The 19,427-nt window shown below is 47.7% G+C and overlaps 1 long non-coding RNA gene and 1 gene segment (V, D, J or C); both read right to left on the bottom strand.

Annotated features, from left to right (window-relative positions):
• Window positions 1–19,427, bottom strand: part of LOC122173242 (Ig mu chain C region secreted form-like) — a 1,717,225-nt gene that overhangs the window by 975,449 nt on the left and 722,349 nt on the right.
• LOC135975502 (uncharacterized) lies at window positions 5,147–7,978 on the bottom strand. Its single transcript, XR_010592452.1, has 3 exons — window positions 7,736–7,978; window positions 7,013–7,128; window positions 5,147–5,644 (listed from the first exon to the last, which is right to left on the bottom strand). It is a non-coding gene; the product is annotated as an uncharacterized LOC135975502 (long non-coding RNA).

Raw genomic sequence — 19,427 nt, 5'->3', positions numbered from 1 at the left:
TTCTCCACCAGATGCCACAAATTCTTTTGACTGGTGTCACAGAGTGTGGGGGAGTCAGGGTCCTGCATCCCTCTTCCTGGGAGTCACCGTGACTCTCAGCCAGCCAGTAAAACGGAAGGTTTATTGGACAATAGGAACGCAGTCTAAAACAGAGCTTGTAGGTACAACCAGGACCCCTCAGTCAAGTCCTTCTGGGAGGCAGGGAGCTTAGACCCCAGCCTTAGGGTTCCCTGCGTTCCACCACCCAGCACAAAACTGAAACCAAAAACCTCTCCAGCAGGCTCTCTCCCCCTCCTTCCCTCCACCTCTCCCTTTGTCCAGTTTCCCGGGCCACGGTGTTGCCTAGCCCCAGGACCTGGATAGAAAAAAAGAGACATGGAGGCTTCTATAATAATACTTGGGCATCTCCCATGTCTGCAATACTGACCCATAATATCATCTCTGATTCTGAGGAGAGTTCGCTTGGGAATTTGCTGTTCATTGCACACACAGGGGATGCAGGTTGTCTAGATCAGGGTAATCAATTATTTTTGGTCAGGGTCCAGATTTCTTGGTCCAGGTCCAGACTCCAGAGAAAATAATAATAATTAATAAGTAAATAAAAAGATTTCAAGTCCCTTCAAAAGTATCCGGCAGTCCGCATTTCGCTTGCAGCCACCTAGTGACTACTCCTGGTCTTGATTTTCTCTCCAAGAGCTGTAGAGTCAGGCAAATCGTGGGCTTTAAACAAGAAATTCAGTTCTGTATTTTGCACATGTTTTGTTTTATAAAAGTTAGATGAACTCCAGCCCTGCATTTTATATTCCATGACTTGTGTGGCTTGACTGAGGGGGAAAAAATAATAATATTCATGGAATTAACAACAGCTGGGCTCATTTTCCCATGGGCTGACTACGCTGAATCCTGGTCCCATTCCCTTTTTCTTTTCTTTTCTTTTCTTTTCTTTTTGGTCTGTTCAAGATGTAAGCTGCTTGGGACAAGGACTGTCTCTTCCTATGGGTAACACGGTGATCTTTTTACAGTTGGTAATACTTTATCCCCAAAGTAGCCACATTCCTACAATGGAACTATTCAACCTGATTAAGGATATTGCAGTCTGGTCCTATATGGTTTTTATTAACAGCACAAAACACAAGTACTAGTATATATTATTTATATTCTAATACCACTAGATAGATAAACAAGGTAGGTGAGGTCATATCTTTGAATAGACCAATTTCTGTTGGTGAGAAAGACAAACTTTCAAGCTACACCGAGCTCGTCCTCAGGTCTGTTAGCTCAAAAACTTGTTTTGCTCACCAACAGAAGTTGGTCCAATAAAAGATGTTGCCTCACCGACCTTGTCTCCCTAATATCTGGGGACAGACAGGGCTCCAGTAACACTGCATACAACCTAGATAGATAGACGGATGCATGAATGCACAGGGCACAGCCAGCATGTCAGAAACACCCAATCCTTGTGCCCTGTTCAAGAAAAACATAAAACAATTTATATTCTCTTTGATCACACACCCAGCCCATGTTGGAAAATGGAAACACCCCCACCCACCCACACACCTTGCAAGATCTCCTTTTGCCCCATCATAAAGCACAGATAAGCGCCTTTGGTGGGAGTCCTAACAAACTCTGGTGAGATGCTTGGATTTTGGTGTTCCTTGGGGTTCTGGGGTAGGGGTGTGGGGGAACTGGGGCGCCTCAAGGGGACAGGAAAGAGCTGGTGCCAGGGGGAAAGGAAAAGTTTCTTGGTATTCAGTTCCAGAGAAAGAAAGTGGATGGAAGCAGGTAACCCTGTGTGACGTTATTGACATAAACTGGGACCATATAGATCATTGTTGCAACCAAGGTCCTGTAGTGGCACCCAAATCTTGTATAAAGGGGGTCAAATGGGGTGTCTAGGACAAGGTTATGGTTTACTGGTTATGATTATGCTGTCTATATGTGTGTATCAGTTTTGTAGTTGAAGTTATGAATATTGGCTCTATACTGTCTGTATGGCAAACTTATGCTATGCTTCTGGGTGACATCCTAGACAAGCTGAGATTAGCTCTGCCTAGCCTGCTTGATGGCCCATTAAGGACCATCAGCTATACAATGGACCCATTGAGAGAAGGCAGATACGCCTTGTAACTCAGCAAAGTATGCAGGGACTGGCCCATGTGACTCCAGACTCCATTTTACTGTAATTTTCCACAGTAAGAACAAAGAGGTGTTCTTACACCTGGAAAAGACTATATAAGGCTGATGCCTCATCTCCATCTGGTCTTCAATCCTGCTTCATACCTCTGGAGGAACTTTGCTACAAACTGAAGTTCTGAACAAAGGACTGAATGACCCATCCCAGCTGGGGATGTATTCCAGAGACTTGATTTGAACCTGCAGTTTATTCCATCGCTGCTGCAAGCCTGAACCAAGAACTTTGCCATTACTGTATGTAATTGATTCCATTTAACCAATTCTAACTCTCCTCTCTATCTTTTTCCTTTTATGAATAAACCTTTAGATTTTAGATTCTAAAGGCTTGGCAGCAGCGTGATTTGTGGGTAAAATCTGACTTGTATATTGACCTGGGTCTGGGGCTTGGTCCTTTGGGATCAGGAGAACCTTTTTCTTTTACTGGGGTATTGGTTTTCATAACCATTTGTCCCCATAACGTGTGGCACTGGTGGTAATACTGGGAAACTGGAGTGTCTAAGGAGATTGCTTGTGAGACTTGCGGTTAGCCAGTGGGATGAGACCGAAGTCTTAGTCTGGCTGGTTTGGTTTGCCTTAGAGGTGGAAAAACCCCAGCCTTGGGCTGTAATTGCCCTGTTTTAGCAATTTGTCCTGAGTTGGCACTCTCAGTTGGGTTCCGCCAGAACCGCATTGTCACACCCTGTACTATTGTTAACACAGAGTGGATAGACTCCGCCTGTTTCTATCAGGGTTTTCTAGCATTCAGGCCTTTGGCTTCCTCAGCAGAAACCTGCTCCCCCAACCACAAGTCACGGTTCTTGTCTGAGCTCCCCCTGCCTTCTGCACACCGTGTCCCACGTGCAGTAATACTCAGCAGCGTCTTCGCGTCTCAGCTCAGTCATATGCAAATACAACACGTTCCAGTCATTGTCTCTGGAGATGGTGAATCGCCCTTTCACAGACTCAGAGTAATATATTGCATCCCCGTCTTTGCTAATTGTGGCAACCCACTGCAGTCCCTTCCCAGGTGCGTGTCTGACCCAGGACAACCAGGTGCCACCAAAGTGGAATCCGGAGGTTTTGCAGGAGATCCGGAGAGAGTCCCCGAGCATTTTAATTTCTCCACGGGATGCCACAAATTCATAGTTTGACTGGACTCCTGGATGGAAAAAACAGACATTAAGATTCATAAATAAAAGAACCGCCAACGTCTTTAGCAATTAAATTACCTTTGAAAGCGAATAGAATGGATGCGAAGCTGAGCCAGTGTTTCATCTTTCTGATTCTGGGGAGAGGTCCCAGGGGGTTGGCTGGTAAGTGCACGGACCCGCAGGGCTGTGGTTGTGTCTCCGAGAGCTGCAGGATCAGGGGACTAGTCCGTGCTAAGCAGGAAATGAACTCCAGCCCAGAGTGAGCTGAGTTTCAGAGACTGGTTTTCATGCTGCTTAGCTCTTTGGTGGAATGTACTAAGCACAGATTTAATAACAGGTGTGCACCAAAACTCTGCCCACTTTGGTTTGTGTTGTTAGCCAATTCCACCTCCCTTGTCTACTTAGACTATAAGCTCTTCAGGGCGGGGGCTGTCTCTGACTGTCTGTGCAGCTCCCAACACAATGGGACCCGGATCTCAGTTACTTACTGGGTATGTTCAGTGCCCAGCACCATCAGGCACCGATCTCTCGGTAGGACCATAATAGACATGATAAATAACAGCATTCTCATTCTGGATTTCTTACTCCGTCTTCCTGGACTGAAAACTCTTTCGGGAGCAGAGGGCCTCATTTGTCTGGGCAGAGAAGCCCTGACTAGAACCAGGAAGAGGGTGGGATTTAAAAAAAAAATGCTGCTTGGATTTAGAAGCACAGTTTCTATTCTGAGTCGATGGGATTTGCACTCCTAAATCCCCAGCGTGCTTCTGAAACTCTTTGGCTCTTGGCAAGCTTCTCCAGCTCCTTTGTGCTAAGGCACTTCACACCTGCCTAGAGCGGGGTGAGGGTTGGGCTTTCGGTTTTGTAGCTAGTTTATTCTCCAAAATACACAGTTTTGAGTCAATCAAATTTGTTCATGAATATGGGTCAAATTCAGCAAATAGTTTCAGCCAAAATAAGGGGGGGAAACATTTTTTGGCATTTTTGAAACAAAACATTTTGACTTTTTGTTTCAGAATGGTGCTAGGTAGATGTAACTATTTTTAAAAGGTAAAAAGTGAAACTGAACTGAAATGTTTTCTATCAGGTCAAACAAATCGTTGTATTCAACCCAAAATTAAATGTTTTCATTTTGGTGAGAAAAGCTGTTATTTCCACTCAATGCAAAATTAAACTTTTTATTATTTTTGGTACAAGCACTGAACCAAAAACTCAATTATTTGCCCACCTTCAGTCCTGACTTTGCTGCACCCAGATGTTTTTTTCTAATATCCATGAACCTTTTTATTTTATTAATTTCCTTCTGTTAGTGACACAATTTGCATAACACTCTGAGTTTCATGGACGCTGGTTTAGAGAGCAGAAGCATCATTTTATTCATGGAGCAGAAGGAAAAACTAACACATTTCTTTATATTCATTTTTTGAAATAGTCTCCAAATCCCATTCCCTCACTCCCACCTTTGCCCCACATCTAGTCCCTGCAGTGTGCAGCCAGACTGGTATGTCCTAAAAGAGAGAGACCCTGTAGCCTATTCACTCACCCCAGCCAATCTCTCTGACCTGAGATGAAATCAGAACCAACACCCTGAGCTGGGAAAGGTCTTGTATTTCATTCCCCACCCCCGGAGCCAGCCAGTCTCCCTGCCTTGGGGCGAGATGACAGCTGGCGCCCCTAGAGAGGAAAGGCCCATATTCCATTCCCTGCCCCCCCGAACCAGTCTCTCCCACAACATGGAGCTGGATGGGAGCTAGCACCTCTGGAGAGAGAAGCCTCTCTGCCATTGATAGGTTCAAATCATTCAATATTGTTAAAAGAAACAACACTTGTTGTGCAACATTTTTTATTGTGTAAGCAACATGCACCAACACACAAAACGTTGCTATCATATAAACATAGGCAAGGAAAATACATGAATTCAAAAAAGTTAGATGACATTTTTAAAAGCCCATCATCTTTCAAAGTCTACTCTTTCAAAAATTCTTGCACAATCAGTATAATTTAGTTGGCAAACATCCTATTCTAGCCTAAGAAACATGGGAGGTTTGCACTAAAGATAGGATTTTTTTCCAAGGGGCAGGGAAAGTTTTGAGGGAATACAAAATAAACTTTAAAATAGAAACTCTCCTCCAGTCTTAATGCTGAAGTCACTATTGTAACTTTACAATTCTTGAAGCAAAATTAGCTTGTTAAAAATCTATTCATAGCAACAATAAATGCAGACTAATTGTCAGTATCAAAAGCAGTGGATATAATTAATATAAACAAAGATGACAGAAATTTTGCTTTATTTCTCAGGTCCTTCCTCGCTCCTTCTTGCGAACCTAGAACAACAACAAGGACATTGTTATTAATTATTATGTTCATTTATTTTATTACAGCAAAACTATCTGGTCTTTTCCACATGGCAAATCCCAATTGCATATTAATCATAGAGGTGCTGAAGTTATAGTGACATCTGTGAGAGTTTCACATGTGAATCAATTACAGAACAAGAGATTCACAGATTCCAAGGCCAGAAGGGAGCATTGTGATCCTCTAGTCTGACCTGTGTCACACAGGCCAGAAAACGGCCTCACAATAATTCCTAGAGTAGATCTTCTAGAAAAGCTTGCAATCTTGGTTTAAAAATGTTCAGTGATGGAGAATCCACCAGGACCCTGGGAAAAGTGGGTATATTGATCCTTTTCTCTGTTTTCTTTATTTCAGTTGTCAGCAATAGGCAGGGACAGTCTCTCATCATGTGTCTGAGCAGTGCCCAGAATAATGGATCCCTCACCTCAGCGGGCCCTATACTAGGCACTAGTGCAATATTAATAAATATAAACTTCCACACTAGAGACAGGAGATCTCTGATTACACAACCATTCTGAGAAATGTCCTATTATTTCAGAGAGACAAGGTGGGTGAGGTAATATCTTCTATTGGACCAACTTCTGTTGGAGAAAGAGACCTGAAGAAGAGCTCTGGGTAGCTTGAAAGCTTGTCTCTTTCACCAGCAGAAGTTGGTCCAACAAAAGATTTTACCTCATCCACCTGGTCTCTCTAATATACTGAAACCAACACGGCTACTACAACACTGCAAACCACCATTTCCTGACTAATGGTACAACTGTGTGCATGCTGTCAACCTACGGTACTTATACAGCCTCCAATAGTAATGGCTGAGAACTTTTATGTATTTCTCCTCCCAAGCCCTCTGTGAGGTAGGGGAATGCTGTTATTCCCACCTACAGATGGACACCCAAGACAGAGAGAGACTAAAGGCAGAACATTCTAGAGAACCTGTGGGAGTTGCTCAAGCCGACACAGAACCAGGGCCGGCGCACCCATTAGGCGACCTAGGCAGTTGCCTGGGGCGCTAACATTTCGGGGGCGGCGACCGCGGTGGCCGGATCTTCCGCCGCCTCTGTTGGGGGCGGCATTTCGGGGGCGGGACCTTCCGCTGCCTAGGGCGGCAAAAAAGCTGGTGGCGCTCCTGCATAGAACATGGTAAAGCCGGGAACGGAGCCCAAGCCCCTAACCACAAAACAATTCTTCTCCTCCTACCTCTTCTCTTCCTGCTAGTGTAGGCAGGACTTAGGCTCCAGCTACATTTTTACTAGTATGTTAAAAAACCTGCCCTAGGCGCTATTAGCCGACATTGTGATAAAAATGCCAGAGCCCGGTCTGCACCGCAAAGTATCACGTACCTCAAAGACTAATCTTGCAATCATGAGAACATTAAAGACGACGCTCTTTGCAAGCACAATTTCCAAACCCAGCAGGGCAGCGGATAGTGTCTTTGTGTTTTTCTCCTCATTCGGATCTATAAAATATGAAACAATGGTGTAGTTTGCCCATGAAAATTCATATTTGCACAAAGCCAAATATAACCATTATATATATATATATATATATATATATATATATACACACAGAGAGAGAGAGAGAGACTTGTCAGAATACAATTTTTAATTCAAAAATTTAATACTTTTTAATATTTTAAAATAATTTAATAATTTAAAATAATTTAGAGCGATAACATCAATGGCTTTTTTTCTATTTCTATTTATTTATATTTTTCACAATTGTATGAAATGACTGGGGGTCAGACAATAATTATCCAATGACAGTATATTTTGAGATTCAATAAATTAAAGCTTTATAACCATTAAAACACAGATTGTCAGTATTATATGTCAAAATATAATTTATAAACACACATTTCCAGAAGGACCTATTGTCTCTGGATCCGAAGTGTGCGTTGCTAAAAACCACCACTACCAGCACAGACAATAAGAATCCCTGCATAGTCACAGGGTTATTTTTAATCTCATCTTCAATGTGCCTTCAAAAATCTATAATAAATTACTTTTTCTTAAATGTAAAGTTTTCAAACACCCTTTCCTGAGCATTAAGGTTAAGTCACTTACTTGGTATTAGAGAGACTTTGGTCCCTTTAAAGACAGCATCGGAGTCCACAGTGCTATACAGCTGTGCAAGAACCTCTCTAGAGAAAATTGAAACAACTGCTAGGGTGTATTTATTTTAGTCTGAGTCTGGGTTAGATTAATTATTCTTCTCCAGTTTCTGCTGTAATCTTGTGCTAAACCAAAAACCTTTTCCATGCAAAAGGTGATTTATATTTTAGCTGCAGAACAAGAAAATTAGCTCAAAGAGGCATGATTTTTGTTGTCTCCTGGAGCCTTTATAATTAAAATATGGAATCCTTGGCCCTGCACAGACTTACAAACATGCTCAACTTCCTCCACCCTGAGGCAGATTCTCAGTTGGTGTAAAGGGTCCTGGCACCTTTGAAGCCAATATGAAAATTTACACCCGCTGAGGATCTGTCCCGCTGGATAGCCCTATTAACATTTCAGTGGGTCTGTTCCAATGTGTAAACTGAAACACGTGCTCAGTTTCTGTAGGATCAGGGCCTTACAGAAGAATTTTGATGCTTGTCTCCGAAATTTTCCTGAAGTGTGAAGTGGTAAAATTGAACCCAATCTCACTATAATGCTGTTACCGTATTTCTATAACATTTGTTAATACAACTCCATGCTGGTTGCAAATCTTTCCTCAATTCACCCTCTGTTTGTTAACTTGTCTGTCTAGTTCTACATTGTGTGTTCCCTGGGGCACGGATCCTCCTCCTTCTCTCTTTGGAAAGAGTCTAGAATCCCAGTTCTCATACTTTCAGACCTAGAGTACAGCATATCTAAGGGGGAGGGAGTTACTTGGCATAAGACGACTTTGTGGTTTTCAACAGTGCAATTGAATCGCTGGCACAGGGGGAAAGCTGCTTTGTGCAAAGAAAGCATGCAGTCAAGATGGGACAGAAAAACTTATTAGCCAAAGTTGTGGTAAAGGTGGTGTAAAGGTAGGCAGTGGTGTGTGAGAAAAAGCTTTCCAATGCCTCGTCCCCTCTGACCAAATGAACAAGTCTAGATCAACACACTGCAGAGATGATTCTCTACCTCAGAATATTTAATTTCTCTTACTTTTTTTTAATGGCAATGGCAATTAGGCAGCTAACGTAGGTTTCTAATGGAGTTTACAAAGGCCCCTATCTGCCTCTTTAGGCACCTAAATACCTTTAAAACTCCATTTCCAGGCTCCTATCTGCCTCTATAGGCACTTAAATATCTCAGACTCTCCTCACACCACAAGTGAAGGACTTTGTAGGACAGGGGTCGGCAACCTACGGCACGTGTGCCAAAGATTGCACGCGAGCCGATTTTTAATGGCACGCCAAGGTCCCGGCCGCCGGCCCCGCTCAGCCCGCTGCCGGCCTGGGTGAAGGGAACCCCAGGCCGGTAGCGGGCTGAGCAGAGCCAGGAGCAGAGACCCCGGCTGGTAAGAGCCAATGGCTGGAACCCCAGACCGGCAGCAGGCTGGGCATACTTAAGAACTGCATAGGGGAAACTGAGGAAAACATTAAGAACAGTCCCACTTCGTCACACACAGTAATACAGGGCAGTGTCCTGGAGTTCCAGGTCGCTCATTTGCAGATACAGCAGGTTGTTGGGATTGTCCCTGGAGATGGTGAATCGGCCTTGGATCGAGCTGGCGTAATGTACAGTACTGCCGGCCCAGTAGCTTATACAAGGCTGGGGGGAGGGGTAGCTCAGTGGTTTGAGCATGGGCCTGCTAAACCCATTGTGAGTTCAATCCTTGAGGGGATCATGAGGTATCGGGGGCAAAAATCAGTACTTGGTCCTGCTAGTGAAGGCAGGGGGCTGGACTCAATGACTTTTCAGGGTCCCTTCCAGTTCTAGGAGATAGGTATATCTCCACATATTTATTTAGATCCACTCCGGGCCCTTGCCAGGAACCTGACAGACCCAGCTTATCCAGTAGTCTCCAAAGATGACTTTTCCACTCCCCCTCCAGACCCCACCAGCTGGACCTGGGGCCGGCCACCTGTAAATAAAGGCACTTTAAAGCATATTGATGTTATATTCAGCAACTCAATATTCTTCAGGGCACTCAGGGGAGAACATACCTTCCAGAGCTGCTACAATGAGAACGAAATGGAGACAAAGTCTCATTTTTCCTGGTTTTGGAGGGGAAACTTATCAGGTGGGTTTGGCTGGTAACTGCATAGACACCAGAGGGCTGCGGATTGTCTCTGGCTGCAGCCTGGGCAGAGAGGGACAGATTTAAACAGGAAACTCTCACCCCTATTTGAATATCCCCCACTTATAGGAGACACAAACCCTTTCCCTGAATGCTCGGAGTTATTTGGCCAGTGGCTCTAAGGGAGGGAGTCGGACTGGTGCGAACTTTGTGTCTGGGCAGCGCCCAGCGAGTGCGGGGCCATCTGACCATACAGGTTCACCAAGAGCTCCCTTGAATCCCCTCCCATCTCTCCAGGTGTAAGGGCTGAGATACAGTCTGGTGAAGGGAATGGAAAGACCCACCTCTGGCGTTAGCGGACTGTGGGTCAGGCCCTTAGAGAGAAGTGAAAAAGGAAGAATCGGGGGGAAAATCTGTTTTTCTGTTGAGTCTAGAGGTGTTTGGAGCCTGATGTACCCTTTGAAGTGTGTGTTAGATCGACACTGGCATCTTATTGTTTTTCAGAGGGATTTGAGAGCAATTCTACCCATCCCCCAACAAACAACAAAAGCATTTGCACAGTCATCACTTTTAGGCAGCTTTGGAAGCCCAAGTTCTGATTCTCACACTGAACAATTGGTCCCCCAAATATTTCTCTTGTGCAGTCTGCAGTTTTACTTCAGTCTCTGATGAGCGCCAGTGTAAGCATGTGATAGTCAAGTTGTTGCAGTTTTTATGGACACGTGATCGTATATGAATACAGAGATCTCAAACCTGACGAGAGAGGGTTTTTCGCTCTGGTTGTAGATCCCGTTCCTGTGCCCAGTGCTGGATGGTTTGTGGAAGTGCTGCCCCCACGCGGCGTATGGCAGAAAGAAGATTCTGCAGCTTGAGTTTTTGTATTAGCAGTATCGGGATTCCCCTCACTGTGTCTCTCGCACAGTAATATCGGGCAGTGTCCTCGGGCTTCAGGCCGGTCATTTGCAGGTACAGCAGACTGTTGGGGTCATCTCTGGAGACGGTGAATCGCCCTTTTATGGAGTCACTGTAGTATATGCTAGAGCCGTGAAACCAGGCGAGCCACTCCAGTCCCTTCCCGGGAACCTGACGGACCCAGCCCACGTAGTAGCTGCTGAAGGTGAAGCCGGAGGCTTTGCAGGAGAGGCGGAGAGAGTCTCCGGGCTTTTTCACATCCCCTCCAGACTCCACCAGCTGCACCTGGGACCGGACACCTGGGGATAAAGATGAATTACGGGGAACATGAGTATGTAGGGAAACAGAATAACGATCCCCTGACTATCCAACACATGGCAAGGGAGAAAATACCTTCAAATGCTGCTGCAATGAGAACGAGATACAACCAAAGTCTCATTGTCCCTGTGTTTGGAGAGGAGAGTTTTCAGGGGGTTGTCTGGTGACTGCCCAGAGACAGAGGATGCAGATTGTCTGTCCGGGTGCAGCCGTGGAAGTGAGAGAGACAGCTTTAAACAGGAAACTCTCACCGCTATTTGCATATCTCCCTTCTTATGAATCACTCCAATTATTTCCTGGAGTGAACTCAGTTTCTTTGAGTGTGGCTGAGAGAAGGGCCAGACTCTATCTCCTGGGTACCCCCCTCTCCCTGTCGGTGTATCTGTATCTGAAGAGATGGGGTTTTTGCCCACAAAAGCTTATGCCCCAATAAATCTGTTAGTCTTTAAGGTGCCACCGGACTCCTGGTTGTTTTTGTGGATACAGACTAACACGGCTACCCCCCGATACAGAAGGATTAGGCTCTATCTTATTCAGTGGGAGTCGTGTTCTGTGTCTTTCCTGCCCCCATCTCTCTCCAATCCACGTCTGCTTCTCCCCATGCCTCAGTCTATCTCTGAGCGGTTCCAATGACCCCGATCTTAAGACCCTTAGTCACGTGACTGTCCCCACTGACCTGAGTGCCCACGCTGGGCTGAGAGGCCCCTGGGCAATTGCCCCCTTTGCCCCTGCCTGTCAGGGGGCCTGGCAGAGACCACTCAGCTCCTAGCGCAGGGCTGGGAGTTTCAAAGGGGCCTCGTGGCTAAAGGAACCCACCTCACATCTGCAATCACAGTCCAGAATTTCTGCTGCTGTCCGAGGGGGAGGTAAAGATCCAGCTATTTAACATAGTAACCGGGGACCGGCTGCTCTTAATTACAGGAAGCTCCCAAAGGTTGGCGCTGAGGGCAGTGGGCTAGTAAGGGTACCGGGAGGAAGTCTGTTAGGGCTTATTGGGATCATGCAGAGAGAAGCCACAGCCCCATAAGGGAGGTGTCAGGGTTCATTAGGGTCAGAGAGCGCAGGGCTGGAGGCCTTGTCTGATGGCTGCTCACCTGGGGACCCTCATTCCCCTTTCGATAGATCTGCTCTTGGACTGATGTGCCCCAGCCATGCCATGCAGGAACAGAGCGCTGTACACGCAGTGAACATATGGACTCCGAGCTTTCAAAACAATATCAGAAAGACGGAAGGGGATGTCTGGGGGCGGGGGGAGCAGGAAGACGAGGACTCTCGACTTTTTTTTTTCTGTGAACCGGACACCACCAAACACCTTTCCAATACCGGTTCTTGCCTGTCACTGTAAGTGTGGGGAGGTGAGAGCGCAGAAAGCCTGGCAGAGCGGGGCAGGCTTCTTTCCGTGCTATCAAACCCGGACAGCAATTACAGCCATTTCCCTGACTGCGAAGAGGAGAGTCGTGTCCGCTTCAGGGGTGTCAGGGCTGGGCCTGTAGACCGAGCATACGCCATCTAGCAAGTTGCCGAGGCAACAGCCAAGGCCCAGAGTCTGTTAAACCCTCGAGGATTTCAAAGCTTTTTCCATCCTCTTTTCTCCAGTAACGAGTCTCGCTCCTACTCTTGGGTCCTCAGACCAAGACGTGAGATCATGAGAACTGAAGAACGGCCAGACTGGGTCCGACCAATGGTCCGTCTAGCCCAGTGACAAGGGAATCATCAACTCATCCCCTGGGAAGGAGCTTTGTCTGGTATAAGGAGGGGGATACGCAAATAACGGTGAGCGTTTCCTGTTTAAATCTCTCTCTGCAGGGCTGCACCCGGAGAGAATCCACAGCCCCCTGTGTCTGTGCTGTTACCAGCCAGTCCACCAGAGACCTTTCCCCTCCCACACCAGCGATAATGAGTCTGTGGCTCCATTTAGCTTTCATTGCAGCCGCTTTGGAAGGTATTTTCTCCCCCTGTGTGGATAAGCGAGTCAGCGGAATGGTGTGTGGTTGGCAATTCACACTGACATGATTTTAACACGCGTTTATTCCCAGGTGTCCTGTCACAAGTCCAGCTGCTGGAGTCCAGAGGGGATGTTGAAAAGGCTGGAGACTCCCTCAGACTGACCAGTACCACCTCAGGGTTCAACATAGACAGCCACTGAATTAATTGGATCTGTCAGGGTGGCTCCCGGGCAGGGGCTGCGGTGGGTATCAGCAATTAGTGGAGCAACCACCTACTACGGACATTCAGTGAAAGGGCGATTAGCCCCCCCGCCCCCACCCGCACAAACACTCCAGCTCACCCTTCCCTGCACGCTGTGAGCGGAGCTGGAGATAGATTTCGTCCTTCGAGGTGTCCCTGGTGATTGTGATCCGGCTACTGATAGAAAAATACATGATCATAAGATTTCCAGGCCTCAGTTCCCAAAATGGACTAACCAATCTTCTAGAAGTGTTGTGGGGGTATGTTACAGATTACAAGATGCTCACATAGGATGGTAGTGGATCCCATTAACAGACATCGATAGATAGGGAGAGAGGAAAAAACAATGGCTGGGAAGTCAATAAATTTCCCCAGCTGGAAAGGGAATAGACACTCCAGACGAGAGAGAGAGAGAGACTGGAGTGAATGAGTCTTGCTTTGGGGGGTGGTACTGGTGCAATTTATCCTTTCTGGGTGTGTTGTAGGGAATGACATGGGGTTTGGTGTGCGGATGAATGTGGCTGGTGACGGGGAGACCATGGCAGAGAGCTTTTAAATGTATTTAGTGTTACTAAATCCCCGTGCACTTTGACTGTGTAAGGCCAGACTCTTTCCTGCAGGGATACAAGATCGTGGTGTGTGTGTTGCACAGGCTGGTCCTGTTTGCTTTTAGTGTAAGGATGGGTTGAGGATGTCCAGAGGCAGAATTTACATGGCCCAGACTGGACAGTCAGTAGTTAATTCGGTTCATCACCGGTGCGCAGACATGTTTTCAGGGAGCGATCACTCTTCAACGGTTTCTTCCTCTGTCCTCATGAATTTTCACCCTGTGCAAGTGAAAACAGAGGCTGTCCCTTTAGTGCCATCTAGCGGAAAGGTCTCCTGCTTTTCTAGACAGATCAATAAAAGCGTTGTAGATGTCTGTGCAGGCTTCCCTTCCCCCTTTTTTTCGGTCGCTGGCGCAGTAAACATGGCGGTTTCTGCAGCTGTCAGCGAGCGGAGCTGCAGGGAGAACTGGTTCTTGGAGGAGTCAGGGGAGATGGTGATACGGCTCTGGAAGGATGAGCCATAGTTCATGTTCCAGGTGGAACTGCTGTAATATCCCCGCCCCAGCCACCCCAGCTCTGTCCTGGGAGGCTGCCGGACCCAGCTCCAACTGTAACCACTGGTGATGGAGTGACTCGAGACCGCGCAGGTCAGTGTGAAGGTGTCTCCGGGCTTCACCGCTCCCTGGCCAGACTGTACCAGCTGCACCTGAGAAAGGACACCTTAGGGGAAGGAGAAAGCAGAGCTGACTCGCTTGGAACCGGTGCATTCCCCACCTCAGTGTTCCTGGGGGTCCCGTGAAACACTCACCTGATGGGGTGGCGAGTAGGAAAAGGGAGCAGAGCAGTGACAGTGTCATGGTGATGGTTAATAGAGACACTCCCCAGCAGACAGGACCGGGCAGTTCTGTGTCTGGGGAGAGACTGGGGCTCCTAGAACCAGGGGTTTGTATTTAAACAGGACCCCTCGGGGCAGGGATTTGCATGCGGGTTCCCAGGGTGGGTAGAAGCCAGGGTGAGCGCTCAGTACCTGGCCGTGTCCCCTTTACACTCCAGCGAGGCAGTTCTTTCAGCTGAGCACACATGTAATGAAAGGGGGTGGCTGTGAGAGGGGGGGTTGGAGGGTCAAAGAACAGGGCACTGGGACTCAGGCAAACCCACTGGGACAGGGATTATCATGCGGTTGCACCCAAAGGGGCTAACTACCCAGAAGAGCTCTCTCCAGGAAGGGCTGTCTCGCGGTTGGGAGGGTCACACACGCTCTTCATGCCTTAGGGGAGACCTCGTGCACTGAAGTCCAGTGGTCCCTCCCCATTAGAGCAGTGCCCGCTACAGAATGTGCTGGGGAGATAGAGGAAATATGAACAACGCACAGGCGCTGTGAGTGGAAATGAGTCTGATGGGGCAGGACGGAGGCCAAGCTGCGGGGGAAGAAAGGCTGGCAGCACGCAGCACAGAGCGGCAATTGGCTGTAATAACAGGCGGCGGAACTGGAGGTGACCAGGAAATGCAGCTGGTGTTGGTGCTAACAGAACAAGGGCCGCGTGCCTGTGGAACCAAAGGGTGGGGCGATGCAGTGGAGGGAAATGGAGCGCGTCACTTCGGAGTCGGTTTTCAAAGAGAACAGTTTGGTGTGTGAGTCCTGCCCACTGCTGGAAGGATTCCAGCCTGCCCTGTGTGTGTGAGAGTGTGTGTGTGAGAGAGAGAGCGTATGCCACTGATGCCTCCAAACAAGTGGAGGTGAGTAGGAATGGGGCAGGGCCTGTGTGTGTCTCTTGCAGGGACGTGAGCTGATAGAAGTTTTCCTCCTCCCCTGCCCCCCAAACATAACTCCCCCCCCCCCAGTCTGTGCCTGACTCTGCTTCAGGCGGGGATGTTTGTGTAAAAGGGCCTTGAGCGTCTGCACAGACCCCACTTCCCCATTTTCTGCTGCTTAGGATACTGTCCAAAGTAAAGACAAACTTTTGATGTGGACACCTCACTTCACGACCTTTGTACAAGATTTGCTGCAAATATGTAACAATGATCTATATGGTCATATTTTAATCAGATAAGTCACAGTGGCTGATCTATTATTATACATTGTTGAGCCAGAACTACTCCCCGACAATCCAGGAGTGACTCACAGCCTCCAAGGACGGCTCCAATTTCTTCTTACACATTTTGTGCCAGGCCCTGCTCTGCTCTGTGTCACTGTCTGCCGGGCGCAGTAATAGGCGGCGGTGTCTGCAGCTGTCAGCGAGCGGAGCCGCAGGGAGAACTGGTTCTTGGCCGTGTCTGCAGAGACGGTGATTCGGCTACTGAAAGCCGCGTTATAAGCTGTGTTGCCTCCGTCTGCAGTGCTCCGGATGCTCCCCATCCACTCCAGCCCTTTCCCCGGTGGCTGTCGGACCCAGCCCCAATAGTAGCTGCTGACAGAGACACTAGAAACCTTACAGGTGATACTGAGGGTCTCTCTGGTTTCACCGCCCCCGGGCCGGTCTGGACCAGCTGCATCTGGGACAGGACACCTGGGGTGTGGGGGGAAGAGAGAACAGGGCTGAATCTCCCTGGTGCATTCCCCACCTCGGTGTTTCTCAGTGTCCCATTAAATACTCATAGACTCATAGACTTTAAGGTCAGAAGGGACCATTATGATCATCTAGTCTGACCTCCCGCATGATGCAGGCCACAAAAGCCGACCCACCCACTCCCGGAATAATTCTCTCCCTTGACTCAGCTGTTGAAGTCCCCAAATCATGATTTAAAGACTTCAAGTCGCAGAGAATCCTCCAGCAAGCGACCCCTGCCCCATGCTGCGGAGGAAGGTGAAAAACCTCCAGGGCCTCTGCCAATCTACCCTGGAGGAAAATTCCTTCCTGACCCCAAATATGGCAATCAGCTGAACCCTGAGCATGCGGGCAAGATTCTCCAGCCAGACCCTCCGGAAAAAGTTCTTTGTAGTAACTTTTAATATCCCATCATTGACCATTGTTCCTAATTATCAGCGATGGCACGTTATTGACCTATTGACTAAAATCACGTTATCCCATCAAACCATCCCCTCCATAAACTTATCAAGCTTAATCTTGATGGTGCAGCGAGTAGGAAAAGGGAACAGAGCAGTGACAGTCTCATGGTGATGGCTAATGGAGACACTCCCCAGCGGACAGGACCGGGCAGTTCCGTGTCTGGGGAGAGACTGAGGCTCCTGGAACCAGGGGGTTGTATTTACACAGGAACCCCCCGGGCTGGGATTTGCATGCGGGTTCCCAGGGTGGGTAGAAGCCAGGGTGAGCGCTCAGTACATGGTGCTGTCCCCCAGAGAGACCGTGCTCAGCTCAACACAGCTGTGTATTGGTCTGGTGATTCGCCCGGGGTCCTAGGACAGAGAACAGGAGTCACAGGCTCGGTTCCTAAATCACCCACTTGCTCCCTGTTGCCATTGGGTATTTCCACCTAGGGGCTCTGCGTGCACAATTCCCCCTCGCGTTGGTGGGCAGTGGATGCCCAAATCTCCTTGGCAGGTTGGTTAATCTCCGCTTTTGTGACTCTGGGCCTCAGTTCCTCCTCTGTAAAATGGGGTTAATGAGACTTCCCTGCTTCACGTGCGGAGTATGAGGGTGAAATCCAGGATTGGTTGTGAGTCGCTGACACACTCCAGTGACAAGGGGCAGAGAAGAACAGAGACAGGTAGAGGGCTGGGCATCCAGCCACCAGTGAAATCCAATGAGATTCTGGTTCCTAAATCCTCCAGGCTTCTTAAGAACATAAAAGTGACCCTACTGGGTCAGACCAAAGCTCCATCTAGCCCAGTATCCTGTCTTCCAACAATGGCCAGTGCCAGGTGCCCCAGAGGGAATGAACAGAACAGGTAATCATCAAGTGATCCATCCCCTGTCGCCCATTCCCAGCTTCTGGGAAACAGAGGCTAGGGATACCATCCCTGCCCATCCTGGCTAATAGCCATTGATGGACCTGTCCTCCATGAATTTATTTAGTTCTTTTTTCAACCCTGCTATTGTCTTGGTCTTCACAACATCCTCTGGTAGGGAGTTTCACAGGTTGACCGTGTGTTGTGTGAAGAATACTTCCTTTGTTTGTTTTAAACCTGCTGCCTATTAGTTTGATTTCGTGACCCCTGGTTCTTTTGTTATGGGAAGGAATAAATAACACTTCCTTATTCACTTTCTCCACATCAGTCATGATTTTATAGACCTCTATCATATGCTCTCTTAGCTGTCTCTTTTCCATGCTGAAAAGTCCCAGTCTTATTAATCTCTCCACATATGGCAGCCGTTCCATACCCTGATAACCCCCATCCTCAATCCATGTAGAGTCCATCTACTGAGTGTTGTAAGCTAGGGATGAGAGTACAGGGTGAAAGTTGGATTTTACCCGTCAGTTCCTTGTTTAAACCATAGTCCTGCAATGAAAAAGGACATTGTTTTCACTGATGTTCTGACATATCAGTGTATCATTTCCTTGTGTGATCTTTATGAAATCCTGACTCTCTCCTTCTCAGTTCCTGCCTCTGCCTCTCAAGAGAAAAATGACAGCATTAAATGTCCTGAATGTCTGTGTAGGAACCACTTCCCCTTTCTGTATGGGTCCTGCCTTGCTCTGTGTCACTGTGTCTCTGGTGCAGTAATAGGTGGCAGTGTCTGCAGCTGTCAGCGAGCGGAGCTGCAGGGAGAACTGGTTCTTGGAGGAATCTATGGCAATGGTGATTCGGCTCTGGAAAGCCGGGGCGTAGTTGGTGCCCTGGCTAGGTCCGTATATATGCCCCATATATTCTAAGCCTTTCCCAGGAGCCTGCCGGACCCAGCTCCAGTCGTAACCAGAAGAAATGGTGTAACCAGACACGGTGCAGGTCAGTGAGAGGGTCTCTCCGGGCTTCACCACGCCCGGCCCGGACTGGACGAGCTGGATTTGGGACCGGGCACCTGCAAAGACAGGAAAAATTACAGTTAAATCCTGACCTCTCTTCTTAAGGGTTTGATCATTTCCCCCGAATTTCTCCTCCTGACTTACAGGGCGAGAGAGCGAGTAAAACCAGAAGTGACAACACATTTTCCATCTTCTTAAAAATTTGAGAAAAAGGGACAAAGAATGAAATTCGCTTCAGCCAGTGGACAGGCGCGTCCCGTGAGAACCCAGGAGCTGCTATTTAAACCGGGACCATGGCTGGGAGATTTGCATAAAGATCAGGCACTCCAATATCACCCTTGAATAGGAGCTGAAACCACCCGAGCTCTTTAGCTCCTTTGCTCAGTTGCTCTCTCAGGGCTGTGTAACCGGGCAGGGAACTGAACCAGCTGTTAGCGAATGCTGGGTGATCTGGCCTGTTTCTTTTTCTCTCTTTCTTTCTGTCTTTCACCAGACTAGAAGTCTCCTAATGAAATTAATAGTCAGCAGCTGTAAAACAAATTTAAGGAATTACTTGTTCCTACAAGGCACAGTCAGCTTGTGGAACTACCTTCCATGGGATGTTGTGGAGTGCAACATTAAAAATGGAATTTAAACCGAATGAGATGACTTCACAGAGAACATCAGACATTAAGCACGGCAATAGTGGGGCAGATCAAAGGTCCATCTAGCC

This window comes from Chrysemys picta, chromosome 13 (genome assembly GCF_011386835.1).
Source record: "Chrysemys picta bellii isolate R12L10 chromosome 13, ASM1138683v2, whole genome shotgun sequence".
Taxonomy (NCBI): Eukaryota; Metazoa; Chordata; order Testudines; family Emydidae; genus Chrysemys; species Chrysemys picta.
This window is presented reverse-complemented; position numbering and strand designations above follow the sequence as displayed.